The following is an 8,621-nucleotide window of genomic DNA, read 5'->3' on the forward strand; positions in this document are numbered from 1 at the left end:
ATTAATTGGGCGTTCAATTAATTATAATGATTTTTTTTTCCTTTCAAAACAAGGCTAATCTGTAAGTGTTGGTATTGAATTGACCATATCACTGATCAGATCGGATTCAAGTATACTTTTAAGGATAAAATCAATAATTTTTTTTTTTTTTTTTGGAAAAAAATAAGAACAAAAGTGATCGATACGTACTGGTTCCATCCGAATCAGCACACAGATCCATGCTCACAAGTCACAACTCATTTTTCAATTTTTATTTTTTATTTTTTGGGTAAAATCATTTTTTCAGTTTTCGAGTTTATATAATATGGAAAGAGAAAAGTGATCACTCTGGTGTTTCCCATACCCAAATTCAACTTTTGATTTTAGGGGAAGGAGGTATTTTGGTAGGTATTTTAGATTTCATAAAATATTTCCCTTTGATTAGGTGACGTGACAAAGAATAATACATATGGGATTTGCGAAGCAATATTACTAATTATTGCCTTCCCTTGATATACTAAGTATATGGTATTGCCTTGTTCTATTAAAAAAAAAAAAATTAGTATTGATTTGCATTTCAAATTCCAAAGTAAAAATAAAGGGTTGAAATCACTACCTAGTAACGTGGCAACTGTGCTAATGCAGTTATAGCTAGAGGAGATGCAGTACTCTAGGGAACGTGGTGGTGGTGTGTTTGGGTGTAGATGTGCTTGGTAGCTGTTTCTTTTCTAAAAACAAATTTGTAGTTTGTTCATAAACAAAGCCAAATTCTACCAAAAAAAAAGCCTAAAAGAAAATAAATAACAAGGGTCCACCTCCTCCAACCCTATATAAATGGTAAAATGTGTTTTTAGATTAAAAAAGAAAAAAAAAATGGTTTGAAAGATACTTTAACAGAGCACTTCTGGCACATGCCGCATATCACAAAACAAAATTATCCATAAAAAACCCATATAAGGAATAATGTGAATAAAAATAGGATTCCACGTCAAGTGGAAAACAAAGAGAGAGAGTGTCTGAAAGTGAGAGTCAACAAAATCTAAAACCAAATTTGTCAAACAACTACTACCAACATTGATTTATCAAAGAAAAAGGGGAAATTATCTTGTACCACCCATAAATTTAAAATTTATGTCTTATATTTATATATTTTTTTCTTTTTTGGTAGAAAAAATTTATGTCTTATAACATCTAAGTATACTAATAATATTGAATATATCCCCAATTTTGAAACGAAATTACACTTAAACCCATTATGTTAGGGGATAAGCGTTAAGTGATGATGTGGGGTGGTTGATATTTTTTAAATGGCAAGTTTACCCTTCCATGTAAACCCACAAATCAACCGATTTAAACTTTAGTTGCAGGTTTAGAGCTTCTCTATTCTATCGTAGATGATGTTCCAACTATCTCCAACTATGACGACGATCACCTAGGATTCCAATTAACCTCACAATTGGAAAGGATCTGGATCTAGGGGAAGGAGGCATAATTCCATGACTTTAGCCTCAAGCTTTGTTAGATAGAAAATGATCTACATAAAAATCTTGGAAGGAAAGATCAAAGATGATTTACTCTATTGGTATCTCTGAGATTTGCGCTTAAATCTCTCGTAACTCTACCATAAGATTGGTCTAGACAGTTTTGAGACAAATCTGATCATGGGCGGTGCTGGAAATGAGTTTTTCTGCAACAAAAAATTGTGTAATTTCATCATGAACATTAAATATCATAATTTGACCAGTAGGAGCTTCATCTCTAAGCAAGTGTTTACTAGGTCTAATCCATTATATGACCAAAATTCCGTCATTGGGACTTGTGAGTAGAAAATTAGAAAATTGTGTTCCACATAACTAGTTGAATCTGTTTGGTTGGTAGTGGTGGAAAAACAATTAATCAATTATTAGAATGGCTGATTAGCATTGTAACTGAAATTTGGATGAGAAAAATCTTGAGGATTTGATTACATAATCTTCTTGATGACATGATCTGTGTAAGATTGAAGAATTCACTAATCCTACCTACCAATCTGGGCTGACCTTCATGAGAGAGAATTCATTGTCTTGTGTGTATAAGGAAGGTAAGTATAAGAATTCCAAGGAAATAGCCGTGTTGGCAAGGGACCTTTGCCTCAGGAAGCATCTGGTTTTAAGTTCGATTCCTTTTACCTTTTTTGGGCCACTCATACGGGGGTATTTAGTACTATCGACTCACTCCCCAACACCGCCTACCCGAGACCCACGGGGTGCCATCGATGCCATCATGTCGGTCCAAAACTAGGCATCCAACAGTGAGCCATGGCTGAGAGACTACGTGGATTTCTCCAAATGCCTCCTTATGGGCATAAGCTCCGGTGCAAACTTGGTGTATCAAGTGGCATTGCGGCCGGGAATTAGAATAAGATTTTAAACCAATGACGATTAGTGGGGTGATATTGATCAACCCTTCTTCGGTGGGGTATAGAAAACATCATCAGAACTGAGAAAGATGGACGACCAAATCGTGCCATTGCCGTCGGACCTGATGTGAGAGTTGTCGTTGCCGAGCGATGCCGATCTAGATCATGAATATTGTAATACTATGCTAAAGGGGTTATCGAAATTAGAGATTGGAGCATTGAAGTGGCAGAGGTGTTTGATTTGCTATGGCGGGGAGGACCCGTTGATGGATTGGGAGGAGTTTATGAAGATGTTGTAGGGGAGTGGAGTTGAGTTCATGATTCACTGTGAAGAGAAGGGTTTCCATGCTATGAACAGGTAAGATGAGCAAGAACATCCCCATCACAACCACCACCAGTTTGGTGATCGACCCAAACTCAACCATAGAAGAAGTAGAATAATTAGTCATGGACAGAGTCGCCCTCTCTCTCACCTAGAGTAGTACATAACAGGGTTAAAAGGGTCTTTTCCATTTCTAAGCTAACTAAGCTAGCAGTATTATCCATCAGGGGTGTAGTCGATATTATTAGAAATGACATCGTATAAAATTTAAACTTATGACAGGTACAAGAAAAATTTTCAATTAAATAATATTTGGTATCCAATCTTGCTCCAGCGGTCTCTATGGGGCTAGTTTGTGAAAATAACAACCCTCAACACCATACCAAATATCCCAAATCTCTCTCTCTCTCTCTATAGAAATTGATATATTCTTTTAGGACCCGTTTGTTTGGGGGGTTTTGCTAGGGTGGGATTCAAGGGGTGGGATAGTTGTACGAATTATACCACCCCATCACATGTCCATAGTTATTGTCTGCCCACGTGGACATCAAATTCTCCCAACCAGTTCTCACCAAAGTCCCACCAAATTGGCAAAACTTTGATGGGGACTTTGGCAAAGCTCCATCGTCCCACTAAGCCGTTGCAGCCACCATCAGCAGCATCAGCGACACAACCCCAGCGGTGGTAGCAGCAGCATCAGCGACACAACCCCAGCGGTGGTAGCAGCAGCAACGGCAGCTGGGGCACCCCGACTTGCGCATCTTTGATTTCGTTTACTTTATTTTCTTCTTTGTTCAAAACGATCATTGCTTCGGCGTCGTCATTTCCAATTTATTTTTGTCACTCTCCGCAATTTAATCACATCTCGAAGCTTCTCCTCTGCTTCACATCTATAAGATTCAGTCTCGATAGATTTATATATCACTTTCTGATCGATTCTAGGGTTTTATAATTTCTCTTCTAGTTTTCGTTTGCTTCCAAGAATTTATTCCCATAGAAATCAACGATCTCTCTATCTCTCTCTCTTGTCTGTCCAATTTGGTTCTCCGATTCTCTTTTCAGCAGTTAAATTCGGGCATTGGCATTGTGTCATCGGCTGTTCTTAGTTCTGAATTTCGATTAGCTTTAGGTGCTTTTTGGAGAGCTCCTCCTTCACTTCTTCCTCTATTTGATACTTAGACAGCACCTGAGTTGAAGCTCCTGCCCAAACGAACCCAAAATTTGAAACAAGGGTACTCAATCATGCGAGCTGGGATTTCAGCAACCATGGTCGAAGCATTGGGGTTTCAGAACTTCCGATCAGCCCAATCTTTTGTTCTTTCCCTCTTTCTCTTTCCTTCTCTCCATCTCTCCTTATCAACCAAACGCTGCTAGGGTGGAAACTTCTCAATTTACCTCAGCTTTACTTTTCTTGTCCTTTACCCCATTAACATGTGGGTCTTATACTGACAACATTCTCACCCCCAACTCCCCTCTAAACAAACGGTCCTTTAATCGCATCCCTTGATAACTCTTAGAAGTCATTTCAAACAAGGGCATTAAATAATTTTCAAAAATTATTTTAAAAGTGACGTATGATTATGTCAGTTTTCTACACATTTTTTTCGAATACACAAGTGAAATAACACTATTACCGTTCGTGGAGAAAAAAAAATGTTATATTTAAAGGATAAAAAAGTAAAATTACAAATTATCTGACACTTTGGGTCTCAATAAGAAAATCCCTACTTTAAAACCTTCATTGATCTTGGGGGTTAAAGAAAAAACAAGGGAAGTATTCTTTGTTTAGGAACGTGACTCCTATGCCAATACGAGACCCAATCAATGTTCCCATTTTGGTAAGGATGGTGAAATCATTTTATAGGAGGAGGTGAGACAAACACAAGAATGCAAGCTTGTAAAAAACCCAATCAATGCTACCCCCTTCCACAACCTTTTCTTTTATTTTTTTGATAGGTAAAAAATGTACAATGTATTAAATTAAAATGATAAAAGAGATTACATAGGAAGGCAACCCCTAAGAACCCTCTTTAGGAATACCAAGAGAGGGGAAAGGGACCCTATAACGGTAGGACAAGCCCTGGCAAAGAAGAATGAGAAAACCCATGTACAAATGTGAAGAGAAGGAGAATTTCATATCATGATAAATCACCCGGTCGAAATCTATTTTAATTCATAATTGGATCTCATCCGAAAAATAAAATGCTCCCCTTTGGAAAGGACAATGAACAATAGGGTTTTATTCAAGCTTGACAAGGAGCCAATGATACGAAAAATGGTGGCAGCAGCTCCAGTTGATTGCTCGTACTTTTATGCTGGATTTTATTTTACAATGATCGGAATAGGAAATGAGTTTCACAAGCGATCGAGAAACTAACTTTCCGCCAACTGTAACGACATAGATTTCTTCTTCTCCAACCATGTAAAGTTCATCTCCAATTCCGATCATTGTAAAATCCAACATAAAAGTACGAACAATCAACTGATGCCGCTGCCGACATTTTCCATATCCTTGCCTCCTTGTCCAGCTTGAATACGACCCCATTGTTCAACACTAACCTCCTCTCAAACAACTATCGTTGGGCCATTCTACTACTCAATAGTCTTTGACAACCACCACTCTCCAAGACCAACACTATTGACAACCCATAGAACAACACATGCAACTTAATTGAGACCATGATAAATGCCTTTAATTCTTCTCGTCTTTTTTAAGAAACACATCGCGGTGATGGTGGTGGATCGAGAATAGCATCTTTCTGTAAACTGGATTGAGGTTCCAACATACATGTAAAGAAGATTTCACAATCATCTCCGACCATCATGAAATCCAAACTAGAGTCAGATTCTGTATCAGAATCACTTCACTAGCATGGATGCCCGCCGATCCCAATGTCCGAGGATGGGATCATATGACCACACTACATCAGTTGCATCTTCACCAGATTCACTATCAGTCAATATATCGCAATAAGTACAGTCACCACCAAGCCCAAACACCTTCCCTGTAGTGGTGACGTAAACCGATCCAGATCCTCAGATCCAAGAGAATATTACACGATTGAAAGCGATGAAGGTGCCAAAGCCGAATCACTCTATCGCCGCCGATTCTCCACCACCGAGTTCTTCCCTAGAGACATCGATGCCATCCTCTACAACCGTCTTAATCTCGACACCTTCATCGCGGTTCCCTCCCAATGTGGACCATTTCCTCTCATACCCACCTGAGTCTTGGGCTGTGCTCAGCATTTGGAACAAGGAAGTGTTCTCCGTTGAGGTCAGTGGAGTTTCCCGTGCCACACGAGGGCTCGCGAAGACGAGCCGGATCCTGGATAAGGCTTTCCCTTGGCTTGGGATACCATCGGTGTTGGAGCTGTTCATGCCATTTGGGTTTCATTTCTTGTATGGGTTGGGAGGGAAGGTCCTGATTTGGTGAAGATGATTAAAGCTCTGTGTAGTTTTGCACGTAACTTTGCTCAAGACTGCTTCATACTGTGAAATAGAGTGCCAAGGAAAATTAGAAACCCCATCCTTTTTTTTTTCTTAAGGACAACAAAGAGTATTAAAAAAAAAAAAAAAAAAAAAAATGAGAGAAGCAAGGCCATACAGAATACAAGAGACAACTCAAACTTTGACTTCTATTTCACCTTTGGCATTGCCATCAGTAGTGAAGGAAACAAATTTTATATAACCCAGCCTCAACCTCCACCTTCAGCAATGCCATCAGTGGAGGAAGAGGCTAGGACAAACACCAGAGTCACCGAATTACATAATCATACCAAAAAGAAGACTAAACCCTAAGAATCAAGGGTTTGGATTTATGCACAGTATCAAAGACCAATCAAATTGATATACCCTAGTTTAACATGGTGCTTGGCATACCTTGCAACAAAGAAAGTGCATGCAAATGTGCTTAAGAGTCATGTATCCCTGGTGTTCACCATTTGATGTAGTGAATCTCATCTCCTGCCTTTGATGCAAAAATGATATTATCTGATGGCGAATAGGATGCCAAACCAATCTCATCTCCTGCCTTTGTTCGGAACTCTCTTTATAATAGATACTACAATTTCTTGAATTTCTTTCATGCATCACTGAGACAACATGTGTGAATTCTCCCTAAGGAGGATTATTGTTTCCCATGGGCTTCTTCAGCGCATACAAGGTGAAAATTGATATAGCTCTTGGACTTAAAACTGATGATCTATCTTGTACTACTTCCTTCACCAATTCTGATTGAAAATCGAAACAAACTAAAACTCAGAACATAAATCAAATGTGAAAACTATTAGTAAATAAATATATCTATGTGTAGAGCTTAAAAATATTTACCTCATAGAATTTTGGTCGACATTGAGCTCAAACATTTCAGACTTAATCAGCATATAGAGAAACACATGACATAGCTCTTGAGGAGAAAAACTAACAATATAAAGATGGAAAATGTTCAATTTTCTCTCTGACTCTTGTTTGAGAAGGATAACCCTTTATATTGAGGTATCTAAATCATCTCCATTGCAACTGGCACCTAGTGTGCATTTGACAGCTAGGAACACCCTGGCACGCACTTGAACATACAGGCGCACACCCCAAGAGGATCCCTACCGTCGAATGTGCGCTAAAGAGGATCTCATTCCTGTATTGAGTGCTAAAATCCTTCTCATTTATGGATGCCAGCATGCATTAGACAACTGGGAGCACACAGGCATGCAGTCCACCACATTTCTATATTGAGTGTTAGAATCCTTCCTATTTATTGACTCCTAGAGTGCATCCAACAACTGGGAGCACCCTGGCATGCACTCCAACATAGGCGTGCACCCCAATGGACCCCCAACCGTTGGATGTGCGTTGAAAAGGATCTCATTCCTATATTGAGAGCTAAAATCCTTCCCATTTATTGACGCTAGCATGCATCTGACAGCTGGGGACGTCCCATCCTACACTCCAAAACATGGGCATGCACCCCAAGGGGAGCTCCCAGAGTGCGTTCGACAGCTGGGCACACTCGGGCATGCACTTCAACACACAGACATGCACCCCAAGGGACTCCCAACTGTCAAATGTGAGCTAATAAGGATCTCATTCATATATGGAGTGCTAAAATCCTTCTCATTTATGGGTACTAGCATGCATTTGATAGCTGGGGGCACCTGGCCATTCACTCCAACACATGGGCGCGCACCCCAAAGGGATCCCAACCTACGATGTGCATTGGAGATGATCTCATTCCATAGAGTGCTAGAATCCTTCCAATTTATGGGCTCCCAGAGTGCATCCAACAACTGGGAGCACCTTGGCGTGCACTCCAATACATAGGCGCGCACCCGAAGGGACTCCCAATAGTTGGATATGCATTTGAGAGGATCTCATATTCTCATTCTTTTATTAAGTGCTAGAATCATTGACATTAATGGAATAATATCAGTCACTATACTATGTTTAATGACTTGACAACTGAAACACAATGCAGGGCGATTTCCCATAAGAAACTTTATAGGGAAAAAAGAATCAAATCTTATATATATATATATATATATATACACACACACACACAAGGAGGCATTATATATGTAACCAAAAATTTTAAATTGGCATGATATGTATTTTGTCCCATAAAAACATACCAAATCTTGTCACTTTTCTTCTAAAAACATCCATTTCTTTTTTTTTTTTAGAAATACCCAATACTCCTTATATGTTGTAATAGAATCAAAATAATTGGTGTGGCATGAGTTTTTTTTCGCATAAAGACATATCCATCTTATCATTTCTCTATTAAGAAACATCCAATATTTTTCTGAAATACCCAATACTCCTTATAAGTTGCAATAGAATCCTTCACGTATATGAAAAAAAATATCAAACATTATAGTTCAATAATTTGGCAAGGAAAACACACTAGAGAGGAACATGTTAAAA

At 38.9% G+C, this 8,621-nt stretch overlaps 1 long non-coding RNA gene across 1 annotated transcript; it reads right to left on the reverse strand.

The window, feature by feature from the left end:
• Positions 1-5,729: 5,729 nt before the first annotated feature.
• LOC122071059 lies at positions 5,730-7,515 on the reverse strand. The gene is made up of 3 exons (XR_006138046.1): positions 7,032-7,515; positions 6,582-6,931; positions 5,730-6,191 (listed from the first exon to the last, which is right to left on the reverse strand). It is a non-coding gene; the product is annotated as an uncharacterized LOC122071059 (long non-coding RNA).
• Positions 7,516-8,621: the final 1,106 nt, after the last annotated feature.

The sequence above is a fragment of the Macadamia integrifolia genome, unplaced genomic scaffold, assembly GCF_013358625.1.
Source record: "Macadamia integrifolia cultivar HAES 741 unplaced genomic scaffold, SCU_Mint_v3 scaffold_185A, whole genome shotgun sequence".
NCBI classification, from domain to species: Eukaryota; Viridiplantae; Streptophyta; class Magnoliopsida; order Proteales; family Proteaceae; genus Macadamia; species Macadamia integrifolia.